This window comes from Suricata suricatta, chromosome 5 (genome assembly GCF_006229205.1).
Source record: "Suricata suricatta isolate VVHF042 chromosome 5, meerkat_22Aug2017_6uvM2_HiC, whole genome shotgun sequence".
In the NCBI taxonomy this organism is placed as follows: Eukaryota; Metazoa; Chordata; class Mammalia; order Carnivora; family Herpestidae; genus Suricata; species Suricata suricatta.
Genome location: NC_043704.1, coordinates 133,407,457 through 133,434,967, shown reverse-complemented (window position 1 = coordinate 133,434,967; position 27,511 = coordinate 133,407,457). Strand labels below are relative to the sequence as shown.

The 27,511-nt window shown below is 38.8% G+C and overlaps 1 long non-coding RNA gene across 1 annotated transcript in view; it reads left to right on the top strand.

The window, feature by feature from the left end:
• The first annotated feature begins 756 nt into the window (after positions 1–756).
• Positions 757–27,511, top strand: part of LOC115292475 — a 37,794-nt gene continuing 11,039 nt past the window's right edge. The window contains exons 1-2 of the long non-coding RNA XR_003909016.1: positions 757–843; positions 10,053–10,190. This is a non-coding gene — a long non-coding RNA (uncharacterized LOC115292475). The remainder of the gene's footprint in view (positions 844–10,052; positions 10,191–27,511) is intronic.

Below are 27,511 nucleotides of genomic sequence, written 5' to 3'. Positions count from 1 at the left end.
GTGTGTGTGTGTATGTGTTGGGAGAGCAGGTGTTACAGATAGAAGAGCTTATGAGAAAGTTGGGAAGTAGAAAGGGAAGAAAGGCAAGGAGAGCTGGGGAAGGGGTGGGGATGAGTTAGGAGAGAAGGGGAGGGAGGAAAGGAGAAAGAATTGGGTAATGTAGGCAGTTTCAGCTTGGTTGGAGAGTGGAATTTGTGACCATGAAGGCCCTTGCATGCTGCATTAACAGGCTTAGACTTTATCTTGAGTGAAATGGGAAAGCCCTAAAAGATTAGTAATAGAGGAATGACATCATCATTTTTGCTGTCACCTGTCCTTTATCTCAGACACCTCACATTATTATTTATTCTCTGGAGGCTCATGTACTGCATTACTTAGGTACAACTGGGTCTGAAATACTTTTATTTTAACATCTTACCACATAATTATCATGCTGGATTAGTCAGATTGTGACATAGAATGAGAGATTTATTACCAAGTTAGACATTCTGTAATTGTGGGAGCTGGTGGGATAGGCTTTTCAAGCTGTTGCCTCTGCATCTGGTATAGCACTTGGCTGGATGTCTCCATGGTTCAGCCAGGTCTACAATCAGGAAGGAAGACTGGATGCAAATGGTAGCCAGGAGAGATGAGATCCTATGAAGATGAACTGGAACCCATGACTGTCTCTCATCACCTGCAATCTTGACAATGTGAGTGGCCTGCCTGAAAAGCTGGTGTCCTTCCCCAGGGAGCTGCACGTGCACCTGGCCCAGGACCTGGAGAAGCTAAAGGAGGTGAACCAGAGGAAGCTGGAAGATCTGCAGATCTGGGAGCTACCCCATGCCAACCACACAGTCAGAGGTCAGTGACAGTGAGTGTGGGATGCCACAGTGCCTGGTGTTCTTCGCCAGCCTTCAGAGTGCAATAGCTGCTGCTTCACCTCTGCCTTCCAAACCTTGTGTGAATTTCTTGTGTGGCCAATGCTAACCTAAAATCATACAGAGAGGGGAATTCTAGAAAGCATTATTCTGGCTCTAGTTGTTTGTAAGTTAATAACCTAACTGTACAAAACTATCATACTTCATGTTTTTGAGCATGCTTAGGACTACTAAGCATTCTGCCAAAAAAAATACATGTACACACATGTCATATATGTACATTACAATGTCCTTTGAAGGGTTATTATCATCAATTTATAGGTGGAAAAACAGAGAGATAGATTGAATACATTGCTTTATTAAGAAGTAAAACTGGCATTCGTATTTGGTCTAATTCCTATCTTATACTTCCATGTATGCAGAACAACTTTCTCTGCCAAGTATTATAGGAAGGTAGACAGATGCTAATTTTTTAATAATACCGTTTTTGTCAACATAGCATATTTGACACATTCAGCTCTAAGATGAAGGTTAATACAGACTGGTGCTTGCCAGTGACTCTCACGGCCCGATGCTGAGATTTCTCTGTGGTGCTCTGATAGGCATCTGCCAGCTCGTCCATCACTGCTGCCGTAGAGGCCTCGTCACTTTAAGTGGTTTCCTGATATTCTGAGGCTTATAGAACATTCTACACCAGGGACGTTGGATTTGGCACATCCGCCTTATCATTGGCCATATCCTGAAGTCCTTTAATGACGCATCTTAAAATGGAGCCCCCTGATTTGTTTTGTCAACTGTTAACACCTTAGTGCCACTGACGGAGGTCATGTTTATGATGGAGGGAATAGAATCTAGGGAAAGAGGACAGGAGGGATAGCTTTTTTAGTACCCCGTCCTAGGGCTTTATAACTTCGGTGTGTTTCTGCCCTGTCCATCTGCCAGTTTCTGTATCTCTGCCTCTCTTCCCAAGCCAGGACAAGCCTTCCAAACCTTGCGTGAACTTCTCAGCTGGAGTGCATGAGGGATCCTAGGTAGCAGGATATTAACTTCCTCAGCAACAACCCTCAGCCAGTGACTGCTGAGAGGTGGTGTCCAAATACTCCAGTTCCCTTGACTCAACTGGGAAAAATCTGAAGCATGCGATTTTATATGATTTTCAGAATTTTCTTTCAGGATTAAACTCCAGTTACCCACAGTGTCAATTTACCTGTTATACACTCTTTTTTTGACCATTTCCCCTTCCTTGACGTCTTTCTCTATCCCTCTGCAGGACTTTCTGCACTTCTGTTTTCTTTCTGTGAATTTAAATCCAAGTTAGTTAACATAAAGTGTAATAATGATTTCAGGAACAGAATTTACTGATTCATCCCTTACATGTAACACCCAGTGCTCATCCCAACAAGTGCCCTCCTTAATGCCCATCATCCACATAGCCCTTCCCCCTCCCCCTTCCTGCACTTTCTAAACAAACTGCTTTGTACATCAATCTTTGTCTCAGAATCTGTTCCTGCAGGAATCCTAACTAATACAAATGGTAAGGGCATGGAAGGGAGGTGAAGAAAGTGAAGCATAGGGAGATGAGTAGAGGGAAAGAACTAGTGGGAGAAGTTGGATGGAAAAGGAGACCTGGGGTGGATGGGGATTAAATCGTGGAGAAACGACTAGGGATGAGGAGGACGTGTTAACCTAACCTAAAAATAAAATTGCTTGGTGAGCCCCTTACAACAGACCTCATCTGTTTACTGCATATAAATCATGTCTGTGATTCAATCACATCACCTCTGTGCTGGCTTCCCAGTCAGAAGATACACTCACCAGGTGAAATCTTTGAATTCCATTTGAAAGCAAAACTTAAGTGGTGCAAGAGACCTTTTGTAAGAAAAGTCTAGGGGCTCCTGGGTGGCTCAGTCGGTGGAGCGTCCAGCTTCGGCTCAGGTCATGATCTCATGGCTCGTGGGTTCAAGCCCCACGTCAGGCTCTGTGCTGACAGCTCAGAGCCTGGAGCGTGTCTTCAGATTCTGTGTCTCCCTCTCTTTCTGACCCTCCCCTGCTCACACTGTCTCTCTCTGTCTCTCAAAAATAAATTTAAAAAACATTAAAAAAAGAAAAAGAATAAGAAAAGTCTAATTTCACAAATGTATCACTATATACTCTTGTGGTCTGGCTTTTCCTTCTTCTCCCTTCCATTTGCATATTCAGGGTTTCTTCCTCACTTTGTGGTCCATCTTTTCCCTTTGGATTTTATTTTATTTATTTATTTATTTATTTATTTAATGTTTTATTTATTTTTGTTACAGAGAGAGACAGAGCATGAGAGGTGGAGGGGCAGAGAGAGAAGGAGACACAGAACAGGAAGCAGGCTCCAGGCTCTGAGCTAGCTGTCAGCACAGAGCCTGACGCGGGGCTCGAACCCACGAATGTGAGATCTGACCTGAGCTGAAGTCGGAGGCTTAACTGACTGAGCCACCCAGGCGCCCCTCCCTTTGGATTTTAAAAAAAGTCACACTCAGTGCCACATTTGTTAACTTCAGCACATGTAATTTGACTTGGCACTTTCTTTTTGTAAAGGATTATTTATTTTTGGGAGAGCACAGCAGGGGAAGGGGAAACAGAGGGGGACAGAGGATCTGAAGGGGGCTCTGCGCTGACGGGTTGACAGCGGTGAGCCCGATGTCGGGCTCAGATTCAGGAACTGCACGATCATGACCTGAGCCGAAGGGATGCTCAACTGACTGAGCCACCCAGGTGCCCCTGCCTTGGCGTTTTCTAGAGTGGAATAAAAATTCAGGCTAAGTGCACTGAGGGACAATTTCCTATTCAATTTCTTTATCAAATGGCTCAGGAAATAATTACGGAAAACTTGAAGTATAATTTAGTTAGTGAATAAACTGTTCATTTCACACAATAACTTCTTCCAGACGACTCCCCTGGGGATGTATGAGTTTCCTTTAGCTTCTACTTCTCAGACAGTGGACCCCTAACAGTTTCCTCACCTGATACTATTTCTTCTGTTTTATTTGTTCTTTCATTTCCTTAATGGGTTGAAGTTGTCTCTTTTTGGAAGGACTTGTGTTACTATAGTCACAATGGGTGACTATGTTAAAGAAAGACCACCTATCTGAAATATTTTAGAAGACATTTCTATGTCACCAATGCCAATACACTTTTGTTTTGCATCTTCCTGGGGAACAATGGTGCTATCCAATAATGGCTTTTTAGGCAGCCTTTTTAGATACCCTTTCCTCTGTATATTTTTGGGAAACTAAGACCTGAACAGATAGAAACATTGTTATTGTTTTGATAATGGCAGGTTGTAGGAACAGTGTTTTACTACTGTGAGGAGCCATACAACCATCTACCTTCAGATTCCTTTCATTCCCAATCTTGTATTAACAGAAGGAATGCAAACTTAACTATTCATAAAATAAATTAAGATTGATCACCAGTTCACTTCCTGGAACCCAGCCAGCATTTTCTTAGCTAATGAGATCATTTAAGAAGCTAGGTACAACCTAGACACACAAATGAACGTGCTACATTTTTATGAAATTTAAAAGTGAAAGTAGGTTACAGTACTCTGTGGGGCCAAGGGGAAAGGGTGGATAATCCTCCCTGGGAAAGAGAGAGAAGGAAGAGTTTCATAGAGGTGGTAATATTTGAATTTAGAATGGAAAGGTGAGAAGTCATTTCCAGGGATGCTTGGGGTAGGGAGTTTCAGGCAATTGAGGCTAGCAAGTGTGAACAAAGCCTGGAGTCTTTGGTGGGACTGTTGGTTCCCCTGTGGACGGAACTGCTGGATCCAAAGTGTCAGGGGAGTGAGACAGGGGCTGGAGACACAGGAGGAGAGACCCCCACAGGAGCCTGATAAATTATGTGGAGGGATATGGCCATAGTCTGTGGGCAAAATCCATTGCAAGATTTTAAGCAAGGAGTGTTAGAATCAGATGTGTATTTCAGAAATACTACTTCAGTTGCAATTTGAGCAATATTTTAGAGACAAGGGACCAGAAAAGATCATTTAAAATAGTTTGTGCAAGTAATGCTGAAGACACTGGGGCCAAATAAATAGGGACTGAGAAACGGATAGATTCTAGTGATTGGGGAACTAAAGGTGACAAACTCTAGTTACCAAGTATATGTTAGAGAGGAGAGGACAAGAGTTAATCCAGATTTTTTTTTGCCTGGGTGATCGTAGATGGGGGGAGGGTGGAAAAGATGGAGGGAGGGTAAGGGCAGGTGACAGAGGGGTATTGAGAGTTGGCGTCTCTTATTAAGAGAACATTTTCCTGCTCTGGGTGACTCTGAAAACAGAGTCCCACTGATACATAGATTTTCTTGGGTAGGGGACCACATATACTTTTAGCTGGCCCCTAGTACTATAGTAAAGGCAGAAGCTAGATTTTAATCATAAAAGAGCATTCTGACATGAGGACACTTGATTTGAAACTTATTCCTTTATTCTTTTATTCATTTATTTAGAAAACACCTAGAAAGAGACTCATGTATCATGCAGTATTCTGGAAATAAATGAGGTACTATAAGTAAGAATATTTAACATAGTGTCTGTTACATTTTAAGGACTTAATAAATGACAAGTATTATAATTTATTATACCTTTTCAAAGTTTATTTTGTGTATTGTTGAGTTGTTTTAGAATCAAAGTATCTAAACTCCAAAGATATTATTTTTTGAAAAAAATTTTAATGCTTATTTTTGAGAGAGAGAGAGGGACAAAGTGTGAGCAGAGGAGGGGCAGAGAGAGAGACACACACATAATCCAAAGTAGGCTCCAGGCTCTGAGCTTTCAGCACAGAGCCCCATGTTGGGCTTGAATCATGAACTGTGAGATCATGACCTGAGCAGAAGTCAGAAGCTTAACTAACTGTGACACCCAGGTGCCCCACTAAAGATATTATTTATCCATGTCCTTAGACACTAGCATAAACCATGTTTTACTTTGAGATAGTATTTATGTATTGTATGATCTCACTTATATGTGATACCCAAAATAGCCAAATTTACAAAACAGAGAAGAGAAAGGTGGTCATCAGGGGCTGAAGAGGAGTGGATAAGGGGCAATGTTGGGTATAAAGGGGTATAAGTTTCCAGCTGTAAGATTAATAAGTTCTAGGGACCTAAGGTACAGTGTGGTGATTTTAGTTAACAATATTATATTATATACTCGAAAGTTGCTAAGAAAGTAGATCTTAAATGTTCTTACCACAAAAATATGTGACATGATGAGGTGTCAACTAACCCTAAAGGACTTAGTCCTTTGGTGTGAAATAGGTATAATAATGGTGTTTCCTACATAGGGTTGTAAGAATTAAATAAGTTAGTATATTCTTAGAACTTAGAGCAATGCCTGACATAAACACTAATAAGCACGTATTATTATTATTGTTATTCTACTAAACAGTTAGTAGGTAGCCTTAAGGAGCTTGCCAAGCACTTAATAAAAAAACAATTTTGCACTGTTGTCATTGTCTTACATTGCATAGATTCCTGCTGTGCTTTGCAGTAGTGAAATAGGGTACGGTGGAGTCAGTCCTGAGAATGAAATTCAGCAAGTTGCCTTTCCTGATGGAATTTAGAAAATGTATTTTCCAACATGACATTGTTGCATGCTTCTAGAAGAGGTAAACTTATTTCTGCTGTTGTAAAGAAGAGATCTCTTTGCATTCAGTGTGTAAATACATTGGATGCAATTTGCCATATTTATGATCTTCCTTTTGAGGTATGGTTTCCAGCTATACTGTGTCATCACATACTCTCAACATCTCAATCTTTATTTGTTTTTTATGTTTTTTAAAGTTATTTATTTACTTTGAGAGAGAGAGAGAGAGAGAAGGGGAGGAACAGAGAAAGCAGGAGAGAGCAAGAATTCCAAGCAGGCTTTGCACTGTCAGTGGGGGGCCCATGTGGGGCTCGAACTCACTAATGTGACATCATGACCTGAGCTGAAGCCAAGAGCCAGATGCTCAACTGACTGAGCCTTCCAGGTGCTCATTTTTTGTTTGTTTAATGAGTCCCACTGTAGAATTAATTATTTTCAGAGATCCAAGTGCTAGAACTGGTGGTGGGTTCTGAGGAGTTCTACCTAGGTGGTTGACAAATGGAAGAAATGATTTTCTATGGGCCACATTCCTCTGGAGACTGATGACAACTTAAAGGGAAAGCTCCTGATAGTGTTGAATGGTTGCAAGGAGAATAAATTGGATAATTCTGTCAAGGCAAACTGTGCTGAAAATGATCACGTTTAACCTAGCCTCTCCCTTCATTTCTGTTCTGGGCCCAGGGTTATAGACTCTAATAGCCCTCCCCTGTTTAATTTATTCTTGTCTACACTCAAGGCTCTTCTGGGGAAATAACAGAATAACAAGGGTGATATAAACTGATGTGAAGGTGAAGGGAGGTAGATTTACTTATAAGTTATTTCAGGAACCGTTTGCTCTTTGGTATTTTCTTAAAGTGATGCCTTGAATGTTTGGAAGTAAATGTCTCTCTTCTTATCTTTACCCACAGATTATGTATGGAATGGCTTAATTTGGTTTTATTTTGCTTTCCTAGAAATTTTAGACTTACTATTCTAATGCCTGTCTTGATAAATACTCTTGAGTAACAAAAGCAACCATGCACAAGGCCAAGTCAAGTTAGTCCAGGCCAGACAAGGCAAGGCTGAATAAAAGCACAACATGCAAAGAAATTGATCAAATAAAAAATGTCTAGGTTGATTGGTGCCTATCCAAATTTATTTCACATTTCCTTCATTTTATACTTTGCATCTATCAGTTCAAAACTAGGTTAATTCCTCCAAGCATATCATGGAGCTTCCTACCTGCATGACCTTATAAATTATGTTGATGTCTAGAATGTTCTTGCATCTTTTCTCCATGTGATAAACTTACCTTCATTCCTTAAAATATGAATTAGGCATCATGACTCTTTGAAGCCTTATTGGCTGCCTCAATCATTTCTTCTGTTACTTGATAATGTTTATGTTATTAAGCTTATCACTTTGAATTATGATTATGTTTGTCTCTTCCACGAAACCCTAAGTACCATGTGGGCATGGAGAGTGTCCATAATTTCTGGTTCTTAACACAGTGCTTGATGTATAATAGAATAGATAGTCAATATGTGCTTTCTTGGCTGAATTAATGTTGTGGAAATAATGTAATTTTATTCAGAAGTGTCCTAGTGGAGATGAGGAAGTCTCACAAACTCAGGCAGCTCTCAATAATAGCCAGAGCCAGAAGGTTTCCTTCCCTATTCTCAGAGGCTGTGCATAGTCAGATGGTCATGTATCCTGAGCAGGCTTCCGGAAGAGGGTCAGGGTGTGAAGGGATTCAAGGAGAAGCAGGTGGATGGGTGGTGATGGATGTGATCTCTTTCCATTATTACTCATGCTTTGAAAAACCAAACTGTACTCCTGAAATCATGATTGTGATTGGTTTCACAGCCAAAGGGCTTGTCTACAAGAATGAACCTTACTGAGGTGTTACTCTCTGATGAAGGGGCCGAGACAGAGGAGACCCTGCAGAAATCAATTTGGAAGTTACAGGAGTTTGGGTGTGTGTGTTTGAATTGAGGATGCTCTGAGAGAGGTTACAGGCCTACAAAGAGTCACATCTAAGTTACAATGTTTTCTCAAAGAGCTTATGGAAAGTTAAGATATTCCAAAGTGTTTAGGAAAAGGGAATAGCATTTAGTAAAGTAAAAGAAAGTTTTCTTCCTCCCCAGATTCCTCTTTCAGAGGGAAGAAAGAAAACCTTTTCCTGTTTAACTAGTTTAATATGAACCTAATTAACACATCTATATTTTTTATGGCTTAATTTCAGTTAAAATGCAAATACCCTCTCTATAGAGTTATGTATTAAATATCCCAATAATAAAAATAGAAAATTGAAAAAAGAGAAATCCAACCAGTTCTTGGAAGTAGAAATAAGGAACAGTTCTATTGTTGAAATGCTTGTTGACAGGGGTGTACTCTTCCTCATCACCTCCTGGCCCACATTTTACCCCACTCCTTCCTATGGCAACCAGCTTTGTGCTGGTGTGACCTCCCCTCAGTCATGTCACATACCTTCAACTTTCTGCCATGGAGTTTTCTGACCCTATTGCCTGGGAAGCTTGTGGGAATTCACCCAGTATTTCTATGTGGGCAAACTGGAAGTGCAAGGGGGTTACCATCCCTTGGGCAACCCCTGACCAACAGGGAGTGGGATCCAGGAAATAGACGCTCCCTCTTTATCCCTGTGGTGTTCAACTCTGAGGATGGTCTACACAGCTTTTCAGAAAGTCCCAGCAGGTGCCCACTGCAGTGACTGAGCCAGGATGAACACTTCAACTGGCTTTCTCCATTTTCTGTTTCATTTTCCATTCCTGTTGTCCAAATCACATCCCCAAATAACTCTCTGTGTATGGGCCCTGGCTCAGGATCTGTTTTACCACAGAAATCCCAGGCTAAGATAACAAGCTGTATTAGACACATTTAAAGCACTATCTTAGATTCTCTCCTAGTCACAAGTCTATGGGCCTTTAGCCACTGGTGCATGGGAAACCAGTTAACAGCACCATCAGAACTTCTGCTAGAATGACTTGATGGCACCCACCATGGTGTGAGCCCAGGCCAGTCTTATCCTTGGACCCTGGTTCCTTTCTTTTTCACTGGACTCAGAACAGACTCCATCCCACAAGGCATGGGTCCTGGCTTCCACCGAAAATGTCAGAGACCAAATAATATAAATTGGAAGAGCAGAAGAGTTGATTCTCTATGGGGAAAGTTTGACCAAATGGGAGACAGGAGATGGGGATGAGGGGCCATTAGATAAATTCCTCTTCCTTTTTCCTTTCCATGGGTGGTACCAAATATAGTTTTCTATAGCCTATTTGGAGATGTTCATACAGCTGAGTGACTCTTTGTGGCTTATGAAGCAATAGATGGTATAGTAATGTATCATCTTATATTTCCTTCCCATCTTTCTCTGTCTCTCTGTTGGGGATTACATCTCTCAATAAAGCACCAACACTTAAGCCTTGTCTCAGGCTTGTTTTCTAGGGCACCTGGACTAACATAGGTCATTGAAGGCTTTTTCTAGGTTGCTGATAATACAGAATAACTGGGGGCAAGTGTTATACAACAGGAGGTAGACTTTGAAAAGGTCTCAGGATTACACTTCTTCCTTACAGCTCAACACAGAAGACCTTAGGTCCTTTGATATGGGATCATTGATAATACAGTTGAGCACTGTACCTACCTCAACTTTGGAGGGAAAAGGAATCCACCCATGCATTTCCGTTCCCATGGTGCTTCATCGCTTCCTCAAGGTAAGAAGAGTATCTGCTTTGTCTAGTTTTTGTTTAGCCTTCACCTTTATTACCAAGGGTGTGCAAATTGCTGTGAAAATGGAGAGTATTCAGCGTCACTCATCATCAGGGGAATACAAATCAAAACCACACTGAGATGCCACCTCACACCGGTCAGAGTGGCTAAAATGAACAAATGAAGAGACTATAGATGCTGGCGAGAGTGTGGAGAGATGGGCACCCTCCTACACTGTTGGTGGGAATGTAAAGTGGTGCAGCCGCTCTGGAAAACAGTGTGGAGGTTCCTCAAAAAACTGTCAGTAGAACTCCCCTAAGACCCAGCAATAGCACTGCTAGGGATTTACCCAAGGGATATAGAAGTGATGCATAAGAGCATGTGCATAGGAGCACATGTACCCCAATGTTCATAGTAGCACTTTATTCAATAGCCAAATCAAGGAAAGAGCCTAAATGTCCATCACCTGATGAGTGGATCAAGAAGGTGTGGTATATATACACAATGGAGTACTACATGGCAATGAGAAAGAATGAAATATGGCCATTTGTAGGAAAGTGGATGGACCTCGAGGGTGTCATACTAAGTGAAATTAGTCAGGCGGAGAAGGGCAGATACCATATGTTTTCACTCATAGGTCTAACAGGAGAAACCTAACAGAGGACCATAGGGAGGGGAAGGGGAAAAGAGAGTTGGGGAGAGAGAGGGACACAAATCATGAGAGACTATTGAATGCTAAAAATGAACTGAGGGCTGAAGTGGGAGGGGGAGGGGGGAAGGGGGTGATGGTCATGGTGGGGGGCACTTGTGGGGAGAAGCACTGGGTGTTATATGAAACCAATTTGACAATAAACTATTAATAAAATAAAGAAAATGGAGAGTATTTCTGATTATGAAGGAAAGCATGTGTACCATCAAAAACTTGAAAATTTCAGATATTTGTCAAGAAGTGAACAAAAATCCCTTGCAGTTCTCCAACCCATAACCAGTTAAGTTTTGTGCATTTCTTTCTTAATTTTCAAAAGTGTTTGTGTGCGTATATGTATGTACACACTACCTCACATGTGTAATTTTCCTTCTGGAAATCTCTTCCTACTCTTGACCCACTGAAACTCTCCTCAGCTCTCAAGATAAGCTTATCAGGAACCTCTTTTAAAAGGCTTCTCTGGTTTTCCATATCATATATTCTTCTTAGACATATCATATTTGGTTTATTTTATATTTATTTTTGTTCATAGGTATACATTTTCCCAAACCAGATTATAAGCTAGACTAGAAGACAGAGGCCATATCTGATTCTTCTTTGAAATCTCACACTACCTAGCAAGTATTGAATTAATTGAATTGATATTTGGAAAACAAAAATACAATTAATGTTATTTTTCAACACCTTTATCACAGTATTATTTCTTATACATGATTATCATTTTATGACTTTCTCATTTATTAATTATTTTACATGAGTGTGTCTCATTTCATCAATTAGATTGTGAAATTTCCAAAGGCAAGGACCTTTGCTTATGTTTCTTTTATCATATTTATCACACTGCTGAATACAGAGTAGGTATATAGCAAACCTTTGTTGAGTTTGCCCACTGATACAGTTTAGCCATCAGATGCTTCATATTTCCACCCCAAACAGACCAAAAGCAAGTCAACTCTAGGTTTGGAAAATGATTGGAATATATACCATGATGTTCCATGGCAATCAGTTAGTATGGCTTGTCCATGCATATCTGAGAATTGTTATAGCTTATTTCTGGTGATCGCTCTGAGATAAAGGACCAAATATGTCTTTCTAGACATTCAGTAGCTCCAGGGAAGTCAGCTTTTGAGAGAATGCAGTTTTCACTGTTTAAAGTTAGAAACTTGTGATATGGGGACATTGCTGCTCTCATGAGATTGAAATCCACTTATGTGAAAGAAAATACTTAACAAATTCAAAATTTGGGGGCGCCTGGATGGCTCAGTCAGTTAAGTGTCTGGCTTTGGTTCAGGTTATGATTTCACGGTTTGTGGGTTCGAGCCCTGCGTCGGGCTCTGTGCTGACAGCTAGCTCAGAGCCTGGAGCCTGCTTCAGATTCTGTGTCTCCCTCTCTCTCTGACCCTCCCCTGCTCACGCTGTCTCTCTCTGTTTCTCAAAAATAAATAAATGTTAAAAAAATTTTAAAAAAACATTCAAAATTTGAAGAACACAATTATCACCTATGTTGACTTTATTGAAAATGAGATATGGCATGGGAAAGTAAATTCTGGAGTGGGCACTGCCCTTCTTCCTCTGAGTGGCATGAACAATTTTTAGGACATTCCCATGAGAGTTTTTAGTTTATCCAGGTTCCAGTCACAGCTTGTCCATTTGCTTCATGTGTAACCTTAGATGAGTCACTAAATCTCATTAAGCCTCAGTTTTCTTCTCTATAATGGGGATAATGATCCTTCCTATTTTATAAGATTATTAGAAGATAAAGACTAAGATAAAGGTAGCTTGTGGAAAAGGTTTATTAACAAGATGCCTGCCTATCACTTTTGTTTAATAAATATTAGCATTTATTACTTTTGCAACTTTTTTCTGAGACTATTTCAAAAAATAAATTGGCATTTATGAGTATTAAATTATTTTCTCTTATCAAAGTCAGTATGCATTTGTTTTTCCTCCTTCCCTCCGTTTAGGTCCTGTTTATGCCTTTGCATAGGAGGGCAATGACAGACACTTTCACCACGGCTCTTAGTGTTGAAGCACCGCAAATCCTCCTTCTGTGCAACAAATATTAATTACTGACATAGAAATAGAAGGGCTATGAAGTAGATAGAAGTGCCTGTGAGGTCAGCAAGACCCAGCTCTTTCTTGACAGGCATCATAGAATTATTCATTGTTCTAGTATGGGACAGGCTCACAGCTTCTGAGCTTAAGACTATTTATCTGAAAGCTGGAAAAGCAATTTGATTAAATGGTATCATATAAAGACATGTGCAAGTGAAATGTCATTAATAATTGTTATAAATAATAATAAGAGCAATGCAACACACCCTCAATCATTTTCCATGAGAGAAAAAAGAGAAATTGAGAACAAATTACATAAGAATAATTTTCAGTTAAAGTAATTTCTGCAAGCACTTCCATTTAGTTAATAACAGCAAAGTAGACAAGCCAATAAATGCAGTATTATAAAGACAAGAGAATGCATACTGACTTTGATAAGAGAAAACGCTCAACTTAATCCTAATGAATGCTGACTTCTTTCTTTTTTTGACAGTCTGAGAAACTCTTGTCTCTGTGCTGCAATGAAGCTCATTGATTCTGTCTTCCGAGGCTTTGGAAAGAAATTGTAGAAGTCTTTTGCCTTGTGGAGAAGACAACACACAGGACTATTAGAAGTTTTTTTTTATTTCCCTGATTCATGTTCTTTTAAAAAGAGGTACATGATAGCTCTTGCTTCCCACTCCCTTAACAAATAATTGGTTGACCCTATTTTTCTTTTCTTTAATCTGCTTACCTCTGCAGAGCATTCCAGAATTTGTTTGGAAAGATCCTTTCACTCAAGGGATTTAATTAAAGAAAGAACAATGCTCACAGTCAGCAGTGCAGGAGCAGGTGATTGGTAATACAGCTTCAATATAAACAAAACAGCCCAGAAGCCCTCATTGTACGATGTGGGGGTTCTTCTTACAACTGCCTGAGAAAGATGTAGTTAAGTCAAAACGATGAAGTTTGTACTTGAAACCCAATAGATAGCCTCATCTCTTGATGTGTTTCCTAGGGAACAAGTCATGTGCCTAGAGAGATAAACATGCCGCCTCTCTGAATGAAGAGATGCTTTTAATCACTTGTCTTGTGGACCCTTTTTTTTTTTCATTCTTGCACAGTCTCTCTCTGGCAGTGGTGGTTTTATGGCTCATGATGGAAGACAGAGTTCTTTTCTCATCTTCATTCCCTGCCTTTAGGTGACCTCGAGTTTTTTCCAGAGTGACTATCCCTTTTCTAAAGTTGTGGCGTTCAAACCTTGGCATCCAGCAGAAGCCTCTGGTGAGCTTTGTCAGAGCACACACGGTGGAGATCCTTCCTACCCTTACTGAATTAGGAGTTGGGAGGAGCATGTTGTGTTTTCTGGGGGAAGGACAGTCTCCAGGTGGTTCCTACGCATACCAAGATGAGGAACCTCTGTTGTAACCCCGGGCTCATGTCGATGTTCAGGAGCTTCTGCCGCAGCTGCACACTGAAATCACCTGGTGTCATCAAAGTCCAGCTGCTGGGTTCTACCTTAAGAGATTCTGATTTAACTAGAAACTGGGCTTTCATAGTTTTAAAAGCTCCCCAAGTGATTCCAGTATCCAGTGAAAGTTGTAGACTTCTTCTCTAGCTGTATACTCAGCCTCAGCAGAAGCATTTTGATCCTACAAAGTGCCATAGTTTATCTGAATACCTACCAGCATGAATTTTTTTCTTACGTGTAATTAATAGCTCCCTTGACAAGATGGCTATACTGGCAGTCTACATGGAAAGCTGCTATACATAAAGGATAACCTATGTTCGTTTGCTCATTCATTCAATCATTTATTCACACCTTCATCAAATATAGTTTCTACTGTGTGCCGTACTCTGTTCTAGGGTTTGTGGCAGTGGATGAGAAACACACAGTCATTGCCTTTATGGTGAGTAACAGATAGAAACAGCTGGACCCCATATTCAAATTCTCTTCATCAGTTGGCTGCTGGGTTTGTTTATGTCCCCTTCTTTTGACCTTCTCTTTCATGTCCCAGATGCTCCGTTTTTACTAACCCTGTGCTTTCCTGAATCACATTTCCCCACACTTCTTGTCCCTGTTGAGATCTCTCTGCCTGGATGTCCTTTTCCCTTCCTCCCTAACCAGCTAGCTGTCCATCTTTTCCGGAAGTCTTCTGGAATACTTGTCTCTCCTTCATCCCCTACAGTCGATTGCACTGGGTAGGACTGGTCAACTAAGAAGTCAGTTATATGAAGGGAGGAAAATGTATTCTATTTGATGTCAAATTTGTGTATGTTAAGTGAATTCCTGGTGGACATTTGGAAAAACAAAGATGATGATGAAGGTAAGGTTATTGTGTGCTTACGATTTTGTGGCCATGCTCATCAGATGAGTTAAGGGCAGCCCTGGAGTTCAACCTAAGGAAGCAGAGAGTCTAATGAGGATTGAAACGTAGAGGGTTTTCTCTCAGCTGCTCTGGCCCTTCCTCATTTTAGCGATGTTATATGGAGGAAAAAAAATGTACATAACTCTTAACTAAAGACTTAAAAAGCAGTGATCTAAATGACCCTATCTAATTAAAGCGAGTAGTTTTGGAGGATTCTGTGGGGTGCACAAAGGAAGAGTAAAAGAGAAATATTCTTGGGTGTTAAGTAAATAAATGGTTGAATGGAGCATGTGAACTGGGAACTTTTAGAAAATTTGTAAACCTGTTGTCTTTTCTCCCAAAGTTGTTATAACCAGGGTAAATACCTTAAATGTTTGTGAATTTGCATTGCCTCTGTTGTTCCAACTGGAGCCATGTTAGATGGTAGAAAACCATCATTACATTCTTTACCCCTGCTGCTGTTGAGGATTGAGCCTCTCCCAGGCAGTTAAGTATTTGCTTTTCAAAAGTGCTTTTTATCCTCTATTCCAACTGTTGGTTTATTCTTCTGCCTTCTACTTGAGATGTAAATTCATGGCGAACTATGACCATGACCTTAACTTAATCTTGCTTATAGCTTCAAGAACTGGCCTATCTTTGGTACTCAGAAATATGCATTGGCTGATATGTTCCTGTTTCTACAGTGTTCATTAAAAGTTTTGCCATTTTGAAATATCTTGAGTAAAGTAAGGAGAGCACTAGGAAAATTCAAAAACCTAAGCTTAGTTTCTTTATCACCACTTCTTAAAACTTTATTTTTAACCTCCAGAGACCAACTTCTAGAGGTCTTTATGATTTATACCTTGCTATTACTCAGGGACTTTCTGATATGTTTTTTTTTTTTTTTTTTTGGGAAGACTATTCTTAGACTGCTGTTCAATGCCTTGAGGGAGGTCCCTTAGGTTTTTCAAAAGACAAGTGTAGGTGAATTTCCACCCTGGAGAGGAAGTGGATGGTAGTGTAATAGGCAAGCTGACACTTTTTTCTTTGACCACATTCATTTGGCTGTGTGAGGGGGAAGGGGAGTCGTAACAGTAAGGTGCCTCTCAGATGACTTAAAAATAAGAGGAATAATACATAGACTCTGAGACTGAAATAATAACTTTGGATTATAGCACAGTTGGTCCCTTCAGAAATATGTAAAGGCAATTTAATAAAATCGAATGGCCCTTAGGCTACTAGTCTTGACTGAAGGTATTTGCATATATGGAAAAAGAAGATAACAAAAAGAAGTAACTAGCCAGTTTGGTTAATGGAGGAAAGGAAGATCAGATTACAGGGACTCTATTCCTGCCAAAAAGGCTAGGGTAAAAAAAAAATCCCATATCCTTGCAACTAACATGAGCACTTGATATTAAATGCATGTATATTCTTATTGTGAAAATAGATATTTGGAGCTATCATTAGTCTGATAACAACCAAAGTAAGAATTACACAATTAATTTCCCTACTTTAGTCTCATGATCACCATACACCCTCCTTTCTATAACTTGCCTTTGCATGAAGCTCTATAGGTTGGAAGAGAATGTGCTTATCACAACAGAATGGGTATTTTAGGCTGAATGAAAGTAATAGACATTATTGTAAATATAATTGGTATCCTGTTTATCCATCATTTTCTTCTGTTAATGTACACTGGATTCTCCTGGATCTGATCATTCTACTTTGATATGTACCTTCCTTCACATTCTGTTTTCTATGTTCTGTACCAAGAAGGTATTTAATGTCATTCATGAAAATGAACTAAAACATTGCTGCAGAGACAAGTGCATAATTGCCATATATTGACTTCAGATTTTAAGAGTAGATCATCCTGTGCCTTTCAAGGGTTTTGTGTACCTTCTCACAGGTCTCTGTATTTTAATGCATGAAAAGCTTCATTTATGTCTCCTAGTTTATATAACTTTTATGTATTTATTATTTCATCTAATGCTCACACCAACCAAGTAATATAGCTGGAACTGATTTTTATTTTTACACGAAGTTCCAAGGTATTCTTATTTATTTAAGGTTATAGGTCAATATACCAGGTAAGTGGAAATTGAAAACAAATTTCTGTATCTAAGACCAATAAAATGTCTACATGTCAAATGATGTGTCAGATTGGGGAAAGGCACAAAAATGCCACCTCCCCCCATCAATCTCAAGGAAGAGTCCCACTGTATACTCTTTGTGGTCACATGTCTAATCTTTGAAGAACCCTACTCCCATCACAAAATACAAACAGAGGTTGCTGGCTTTATCTATTTGGTTCATCCTCAGTTACTTCCTTAAATATTTATATAAGAAGGAGAAATCACTATTGAAAATTAGATATTTTTAGGAGGGAAGATCCTGGTAAAGGAAATGTTAGGCTTCTGCTGGCCTTTTGTGTTGCCAAGAAAATAGATTGGCCAATTGATATCTTTTGATCATTTTATCATTTGATAACACATGATAAGTTTGGGATTCATCCAACATAAAGTAGATTTGGTATTAAATTTAGAAATAATAGCCAGAGAGAACTGAATACACTAATAAATGATAAAAAAGAACTGGTAGATTTTTGGGACATTTCAATAGGGAGTAGGAAAAGAGAGTTCAGAGAGAACAGGGGTATTCAGAAAATGGCTGGAGTCTGGGACATAAACTGGAACACAGCAGAAAGTAAACAGTCTGTAGTGGAGGATCCAATAGAAGAACATTAAAAAATTGTTTCATAATTCATTTTAACTTTTTCTTTTCATTACTGTGATGCTTAAATACTTCCTTTCCTGTCTACTCTGTAAACCTTCAGTAAAGTCAGCTCTGCATACAAATGCTCCTTGTGAGGTGTTTGTCTTTATAGAAACCAAGAGAAGAGGCTAAGTTTCAAGTTTGGCTCAATGGAATGTTGGAAGAAAGTAACAATAGGAGGGCCATGGTTAAATTGTTAATAAATTGGTTAATTTATTTACAGCAGAGCAGATTCAGAGACGGGGTGACTGCGGGAGCCCAGGCTCCCAGTGAATTTCCTACTGTTCTGGCATAGGGTTTAAGCCAACCTTAGCTTCATTTTAAGGGGCAGAGTGAGTGTAGCTAGCATCTGGATTACTTTAAAAAAATCCTTCTAATGAGGCTTATTTTCCCTATAATCTTATTTAATTCACATTTTATTACATTCTGGCCAAAATCCGTGCATTAAAAGTTTTATTAAGTTGGAACATAAAGGATTAATTTGTTCTGGATTATTGCCCATTTTATGCAATAAAGTCAGTAGGAGGAAATGATTGATTTAATAAATGAATCCCAGAGACTTTCTCAGAAGTAGTTCATGTTAATTTAAACACTCATTGTCAATATCGTAGGCAGTTTTGGAATTTATTTTAAAGATTGAAAATATCAGGTAAATTACATATTATTCCTTGAAAACTGAAGCTAGTACATATTTTAATATTGGTGATGACCGTTCCTATTTAAAGAGCAGAAGCAGAAGTAGACATGTATGAAAACAAGCTATGAGTTGACAAAGTTTGCTTATGAGAAACATCATATCCATGTGATGGTACTAATAGTTACTGTAATTAAACAAGTACTATATGCTAGGAGCTGGTAAAACTTTTTTTTTTACCATGTATAGCATTTAATTTTCAAAAGTCCACAGAGATAAGTATTATTATTCTTACAAAGTTTCAGAGAGGTTAGTAAATTGCCCAAGGCCACATAGGTAATAAATGTTAAAGTTTGGGCTTGACCTCAGGTCTATTTCATTCCCAAACCTGTATATACTACCTAGTGTGTCCTGGCATGACCATGATCCATATGGACTGTTTTAACAAAGCTGTATCAGTTGGCCTAAATCGAAGGGGTTATTGCATGACACTGACTTTCATGATTTGAAATAACCATCTACTTAGGAAATAAAATCGCCACCAGCAAATTAGCCTTGGGAGAACTGCTTATTTTATAAATAAGTTGATCTCCTCTTTCTACCTCTCATGTTCTATAAAGCCTAAACTATACATCATTATCCCAAATAGTATAAGATTCCTAGGAATCTTATCAGATTAGGTAATCATCTAGCCACCCCATATTTTAAACCTCTCCTGATCTTTCTTCTACTTTGTTTACTCACCATTATTTCCTACTTCCTTTTTTCTAAACTTTTCTTATTAATCCACAAATATATACTGAGAGACTATTACATGCACTGGAGAGGATAATAAAGAAGCATGAGACTTTTGAGGCAGATACAGAAATTTGAGTAGAATAATAAATATAAGAAAATAATAAGAAAAAGTAAGGAAAGTAGATGGGAAGAGACAAGATAGGATGGAGAATAGAGAAATTTAACAGGGGTGCCTGACATAGAGACTTAACAGAGTTTCTTGAACGAATACATGAATGAATGAATGAATGAATGAATGAATGAATGAGGAGTCAACTGAATGGACAGATGGTTGAGTGGATGAATGAGTGAATGGATGGATATGTAAACCAATGAAAGAAATGATGGATGGAGGGGCGCCTGGGTGGCTCAGCCAGTTAAGTGTCTGACTTCAGCTCGAGCAGGTCATGATCTCAAGGTTCGGGAGATTGAGCCCCAGGTAGGGCTCTGTGCTGACAGCTCAGAGCCTGGAGCCTACTTTGGATTCTGTCTCATGTCTCTTTCCCCTTCCCCCCACCTCAAAAATAAATAAACATTAAAAAAATTTAAAAAAAAGAAAGGATGGATGGAATCAGTTTATTTGAAAATAAATTTGGAAAGATGAGTACAATAAAATCCTATCTTGCCTCTAGGGACTGGGTCCTTTTATGGAGAATCTGCTAAAAATTTGGCTGTGGTTCCAATCATCTTAACAGGGTATGAAAGGACAGATCCTGAGTTATGCTTCTCCTTATTGTGTAGGTTTGAACAAGCCAGAAGACACCTGGGGACTGGTTGGTGGAGTAAACAGACTCTTCTGTGTTAGGTACCTAGAGGAAAGTTTATAGAGATAAGCAAATGAAATTTGTTTTCAGTTTGATATAGAAAAATCTGGGTGTTTAACTAAATCCTAAATATCACATAAATTCTGATATTAAGAAAAACAGTCCTGAATAGAAAGAGGAAAAATGTTGACACAAAAGCACTGATGACAGCAGATGAGAGAATGGGGCAAGGATAGATAAACAGCTTAGCAAGGAATCAGCTTATGGCTCTGGAGCCAAAAATAAAGAACAATGCCAAGCAGAGTCTTGCCTCTGCAGCACTTCACATCTCCATCAGCAACAGAAGATCACCCCCGAGGGGGTTCTGCCAATCTCCTGGGCCCCAGGAAATATGCAGAGGTTTTCTTTTCCTTTTTTTTCTTTCCTTGCTTCTAAAAGACTGCTGCTCCAGTTTTCAAATGCATATTGCCTTTAGCCAGACCTGTGCAGATTTTTGAAATATTGGCCTTTTTTAAATGTCATTGTCTGACTTTGAACAATCATTACTAACTTAAGTGTTGATTAAATACCATATGTTGTAATGAAAAGACATTTTTATGACCCCTGGCAAGTTACTCAGTCTTGGTTTTTCTACCTTTAGAATGAGGGTGGTGAGGTGAACTCATAGTTTACCTTGAAGGATTATGCCAGGTAACCTTTGTGAAAATTTTTCTAGACTTACTGTGACCCCTTTTATGAAATTCTGTGGTCCCAGAAGATCATACGTATATTAAATCCTGTATCTTGGAGGCTGGGTTGATCAAATAGAGTTGCCCACTGTTTCACTATATAGAAGACAACAAATCATTTACCAAAAAATGTTCTTTGTTTTGAGAAGGATGTAGTGTTTCTTCTTAGATATGTAATTGTAAGGACAGTAGGTCTTCTTTGTAACAGGTCAAAGGCTGGAGGAGGTCATTAGTTCTAAGATAGCAGGAGATGGGGGGCAGGAAGAGTATTTCTGTCTTATCTATGGTTTATTAGAAAATTTAGAGGTGGAACAGACATTAAAAGTAAGAAAAATGATTCTCTGATAATATGGCATGTGAAGCCCAGTTACTTCCCTTGGGTATTCAAAAGAGAGGATTTAAAAAAAAGAATCAAGCCTGAATCTGATAAGGCCTTTAGATCTATGGGAAATTGAGAAATTAATATAAATTTACAGGAATGATAGAAGCATAAAAACATGTTATATGACAACATGGGTAATGACCAGTAAAATGCAGACAGGACGGAACTCTGCTAGATGAACAACCTGCTTTCCATAATAAATAAATTGCAGGGAGAGTGAGAGAGTGAAAAAGACATTGAAAGAGACTGAAGGACATAACAACCTACCGTTGGCCTGTTAGAATATATGACACTCTTAGATCCTGGTCTGAACACAACAGACTGAAAATGAAGAGGAGAGAGAAAGAGAGAGAGAGACAGGAAACTAAGTAGCGATGAGATATTCAATAATATTAAGAAATTATATTCTTTCTTGGGTTGACATAGTATTATAATTTTTAAAAGGAGCTTTTATCATTTTATTCATAAATGTTTGAAACTTGCACACTTAAATATTTAGGAGTGAAATGACAAGAGAGTTTAAGTGAGAGGATGCCTCATTGGCACCAGAAGATGGTGTAGCAAGTCGTGTATGGTGCCAAGAGTACTCCAGAGGACTGTGGCTCCGTCCTCCAGGTGGACCGAGGACAGGCTCTGTGGTTCCTTTCCTCAATACTCCTTTCTTCAGCATTATTGGAGTTTATTCCAATGTGTGGTTTTCTGTTTCAGATATCGTAATGGATCTCACTTGTACCTAAATATCTATGATATTTATATCATATACTATTTATAATAATACTTTTTTGAGGTATTGAGGTGATCTAGAGTGACTCGGAGTTAGAAGGAACATGTATCATTGTTTATGATTTTGTGGGAGACCAGATGTGTTAGATGCTAATGACCTGATTGTCATTATGGGTTTTGACGTGTGCTGCACAAGGCTCTGCAGTGGCTTTTTGCGTTGTTTATGGTGTTTCTGCAACAGCATGAGCTGTGCTGGTGGAATGCAGCTGGGACAACTCTGAATTTGGGAAGAGATCCATTCCCGTCAGGAGTGATTCACAGTTTTTCATTTTCTGGTGAGATTGCATTAGGCTCCCTATTTTAGCTCTGAAGGAGAAAGGAAATGTTAAATTTTCAGCCTTTTTCCAGTTACTATTCTCTAATGCAGACTTTGACCATTTGCTCTAATGGAAAAAGCAGTCCAACTCAGATTCCTAGAATCGTTCCCTCTCTCCAACCATCCATCTCTCCATCCATTGATTTTTATTATACCTTTACTTTTCACTTATATATCTTCTTTGTAAATTCTTTCAGTATTTCATATGACAAAATGATTTTTACTTGATATTCATCACAATTATTGACCACCAACATCAACATTTTGGGAGACACCTTCATATTTCAATGGAAAAGGTTCAGGAATAGAGTAATCTTAAATATTAACTTACTATATAACCTCAGAAAATTATGATTTTTTTGTGCTTAAGGTTCTAAATCTATGTTATTTATAAAATATCATTTTATATGGTATCTGAAAAAGCTTTCCCACAAAATATTCACTAAGAATTTCATAGCATGTTCAAAAACTATTTAAAGAGATGGGATATCATTATATTAAAAGAAAAGAATGCAATACTCTTCCAGAATAATCTCTAATTTGTAATTTACAGAGTAAAACAGACTAAATGCAAACATACTGAAATTGTATTTCTCAAATATCTCTCAGCTTCCTATAACTAAATACACTCATTTAAAATTTTTTCTAACATTTATTTATTTTATTTTGAGATAGGGTAAGAGAGTGGGGGAGAGGGAGAGAGAGGAGAAAAAGGGAGAATCCCAAGCAAACCCTGTGCTGTCAATGCAGAGTCCAATGCAGGGCTTGATCCCACAAACTGAGATCATGACCTGAGCCAAAATCAAGGGTCGGATGTTTAACTGACTGAGCCACTCATGTGCACCTAACATACACTTATTTAGGAGCAAAAGAAGGTTAAGAAAAAGATCTAGGATGATATAATGAGGTAACAAGTATGAAAAGCGTAAAAAGCTAATGTGTGTTGTATTTGTTTACAAGTATTACTTTGTTTACCAAGTTGCTGAAGATCAGAGAAGGGTAATCTAGTGGAAGGATAAATTAGACAGATAATGGTATCCTATTATAATGTTTCTACCTACATTAAAATTCACCCATCTATTAGGTCCTTTCTATGCACAAGGCCTAGGCTAAGACCAACAAATCTATATAAATGAGGGAAGGCAAATCAAAAGAATGAATCTAGCTTTCAGGTAGGTTATTTATACTTGGATTTAACAGATTAATTGGATTATAGGTTATACTTGGATTTAACAGATTAATTGGAAAAAGTCCAGTTTGATAAGAAAATTCAATGGACTGTTAGTGCTGGAAGGGGATTTAGAGTGCGTTCAGTCCAGCACCCACAATTAACATAAAGGATAGTGAAGGCAGAAATATACCTGCAGAAGGTAACACACTTCCGCCTTCATTTCATTGTCAACACTGAGCCAACATGGTTCCCTCTAACCTCCAGTGTCTGAAAAGGTGAGCTTTTAGCCTTCCATTGACTGTAGCTGAGAACGGAATGGAAGTAGGGTACGCAACAGATGTTCAGTGAGCCAGTCTAAAGTACTGGCTTTTATGATTCTGAAAACAGAGCTCTTCGTAAACCCCTTACCCTTTCCACTGAGCTTTGTTCTAAAAGGCTGCTTAAAAACAAGCAAACTGCTTTTAGAAGAGGAGAGAAGAAGGGCCTAGTCACTTTCTTTGGCTACTAAACGTTTTGTCGCATGAAAGAGGAATTGAGCTGTAAATCCCCAAAGAGAAGTCTAGAACCAGCAGATAGGACAATGGGAAATAAGTTCCAACTCAAACTAAGTAGGAACTTTCTTCTAGTCAGAGGTATGCAAGTGGCATGGGCCGGCTAGGCGATGCAGTGTGTTCCTCAGTGCCTAGAAAATGCAGGCGTAGGCAAGGAGACCACTAAGGATTTACAAAAATGTCTGAAAATTCTCCATAAATGACATCTTGCAGACTTCTTCCATCCCGCAGGAGATGGTTTTAGTAAGAGAGAACTTTTAAAAAACATCTCAGGATACCTTTTTAATTATTTATTTATTTTGAGAGAGAGAGGCAGAGAGAGAGAGGGAGAGAGCCCTTAAGGCTTAATTGACTGTGCCGCCCAGGTGCCCCTCAGGATGCTTTTCAAATGAAGACAACAGTCATAATATTTATTGACAGCTTTGTATGTGTCATTTAAATGCATTTTATCATTTAAATTTGGAAACAGTCCTGTGAGCTAGGTACTATTACTATGTCTAACTTGTGGATAAAGAAAATGAAGCACAGAGAGGTTAAATGATGTGCCCGAGCCACACAACTAAACGGTTGACATCAGTCCAGGAATTTTGATGCCTAAGCTTGCTCTCATAAACCATTGTACTATTCATGAGTGGATAAATTTCACTTCTCTCCATTTCCACTGCTACTACCCTTGCTTCAGCCACTGTCTTCTCTTGCCTGGGTTAGTGAAGTAAACGCCTGACAAGCCTTTCGGCCTCCAGCCCCCCCACCTTCAGTCTAGTCTCCATCCAGCAGCCAGAGTGACACTGATAAAGTTGAAATCGGATCGCGCCATTCCTCAACCTGAAAACCCTTTCCTTTGTTTCCTATTTTTTAAAATAAAGGTCAGGGTCTTCCTGATGGCCTGCAAGGGCTTACCTCATCATCTGTCATTTACATTCTGCCCTTTGCTCCAACGCCTCTCCCCCTTGGTTGCTCTGCTATGGTCACACTGTTTCTCAAATAGGCCAGGCAGTCCCCTCAGTGCTTTCTTCTTTCTCTGCCTGGAATGCTCTTCCCTAGATACCTAGAGGGTTAGCTCCTTCACCCTCTTCATGCCTTTGTTCAATACCACTTGTTTCAGCAAAGTCTTCCTTGACCATCCTGTTTAAATTTCAGTTCTTCTACGCTACTACTAGCTTTCTCTGTGACTCTACCCAGCTTTATTTTTCTCCATAGCACTTAGGTTGGTTTCCTGTGTCTCCCCTGACTGTCCCTGAAGTCACTGTTTCTGTCAAGGTAGCCCTCTATTACCAGACTCTCTTCTTATGATTTCCAGCAATGCTACCTTCCCTTTTATACCTGTGAATTTATGATGTTTTGAGTCCAGTATTACCACACTGCTCCTGTGGTTTCCCTTCACCCTGCCCACACTTTGGTAATGTGTCCCCACTGAAGACATCCTAATTTGAGCATGCCATCTGTTGTTTCCTGCTAAGGCCCTGACTTATATACTGCTTGATAAGTATTTTTGAATGAATGATTAAAAAACAGATTTTTAAGGGCAAAAGGGGGCTTTCACAGGTTTATATTAAATTTTACACACATCTTCATATCATATCCAATGAATGAGACTGTTATAATTTTAACTCTTAAAGAAAGATTCAATGAATGTTCACATTTTACAGAATTTAGAACATTTCTGATTACTTTTAATGAATTTAAATATAAAATTCTAAGCTACTTGGCATGCAAAAATAGCTTTCTCGTATTTTATTCTTCTAAATGTATTTTACATTCATAAAGATTTAATTACTTAATAAGCTGCAGAGAGCTGAGTCTACAATAATTAATTTAAAACAAAGCAAGAAATACCACCTTTTTGACTCTCAATAATTGATTGAAGATACCTTGTTAGAAGCTAAAAGACTAATAATTTGATTTAATTTAAATCAACATTTTTACGTTAATTGTTAGCATGAGACCTGTGGAATTTCATTTGAACCTAGGCAAGAACAAGAAAAGAAATAGAAATTAGCAATAATGAAGCTCTATCCTCTCATGAGATCTTAAAAGCCTGAGAAGTGCTTGCTGATTAATGCTAATAACTGGCTTATAGAAATAGTCTGAAAAGGTAGAATATGGATGTTGACTTATCTTTCTCATATTGAGTCTTTGTTTAGGTAGTGACCATTTTGCAATGGTACTTATTTAGTTTGCTAAAAGTTGCTATCACTTTATCTTTGTCTCCTAGAAAGTTCACTTAGATTATACAGTATAGAGATGGGTGGTCTCTTCTTAAGTTGGAGTGCTGTGGAGTGGTTGGTGAGGTGAGACAAAGTCTTTCTTTGAAAATTTGTGGAATGGGACCAGGCCATTGATAAGTTAAAAATCTGTCAAATTGGCAAGGTGTAATTTCTCAGAGTTCTGCTATAAAGTCCATGGGTTGTCATTTTGATTTCTATTTCTACTCAGTTTGTCTAGTCACTTAGATTGTGTGTGTGTGTGTGTGTGTGTGTGTGTGTTCACATCTCATCTGCCTTTAAAATATATAGTAAGAAATGCATGTGATCAGTGCACCATACCTTGGTTTGAAAGTCTAATGTTTTGCTTCTATCTGGCAACTTTGATTTTAAGAGGAGTTAGACCTTAGCTTTTCCAAAAGAAAATAATGATTTCAAACTGGAATTTAAGTTAATATTTTATAGTTTATATATTCTGTTTATTCGACTGTATTGTTAACTATTGTTAAATAACAAACAACCACAAAATCTCAGTGGCCTACAATAGTGAACATAATTTTTTTCATGTACCTACAGGTCAGCTGGGAGTCAATTGATCTAGACTGGGACTAGCTGGCCAGCTTTGCTGATGTTGACTGGACTCATTCATGTGTCTATGGGTTGTCTAGGGGTCAGTTGATCAAGGTTGACTGACTGGAGCAGTTTGGGTCAGTGGCTCTGCTCCACATGTTGTTCATCCTCTCTTGGGGCTCGTGGGCAAGCCCAGGCATGAACTTCTCACAAAGATGCCAGAAACACAAGAATGCAACTTATGACATTTTAAGGCCTAGGCTAGAATTGTCTTGATTTTACTTCCATCTATTCTTCTACTGGCCAAAGCAAGTCATATTTTTTAGTGTGGGTAACTGCCAAGTCAGATGGCAAAAGGTGTTGACACATGGGGGTGGACATACAGAATTGAGACTAATACAATATTCTACAAGGACCATCTGATCCAAGATCATTTAATGTAATTACTTGTCTCAGTTTTCCATTTATTTCATTTTATATATATATATATATATATATATATATATATATATATATATATATATATAGAGAGAGAGAGAGAGAGAGAGAGAGAGAGAGAGAGAGAGAGAGAGAGAGAGAGAGA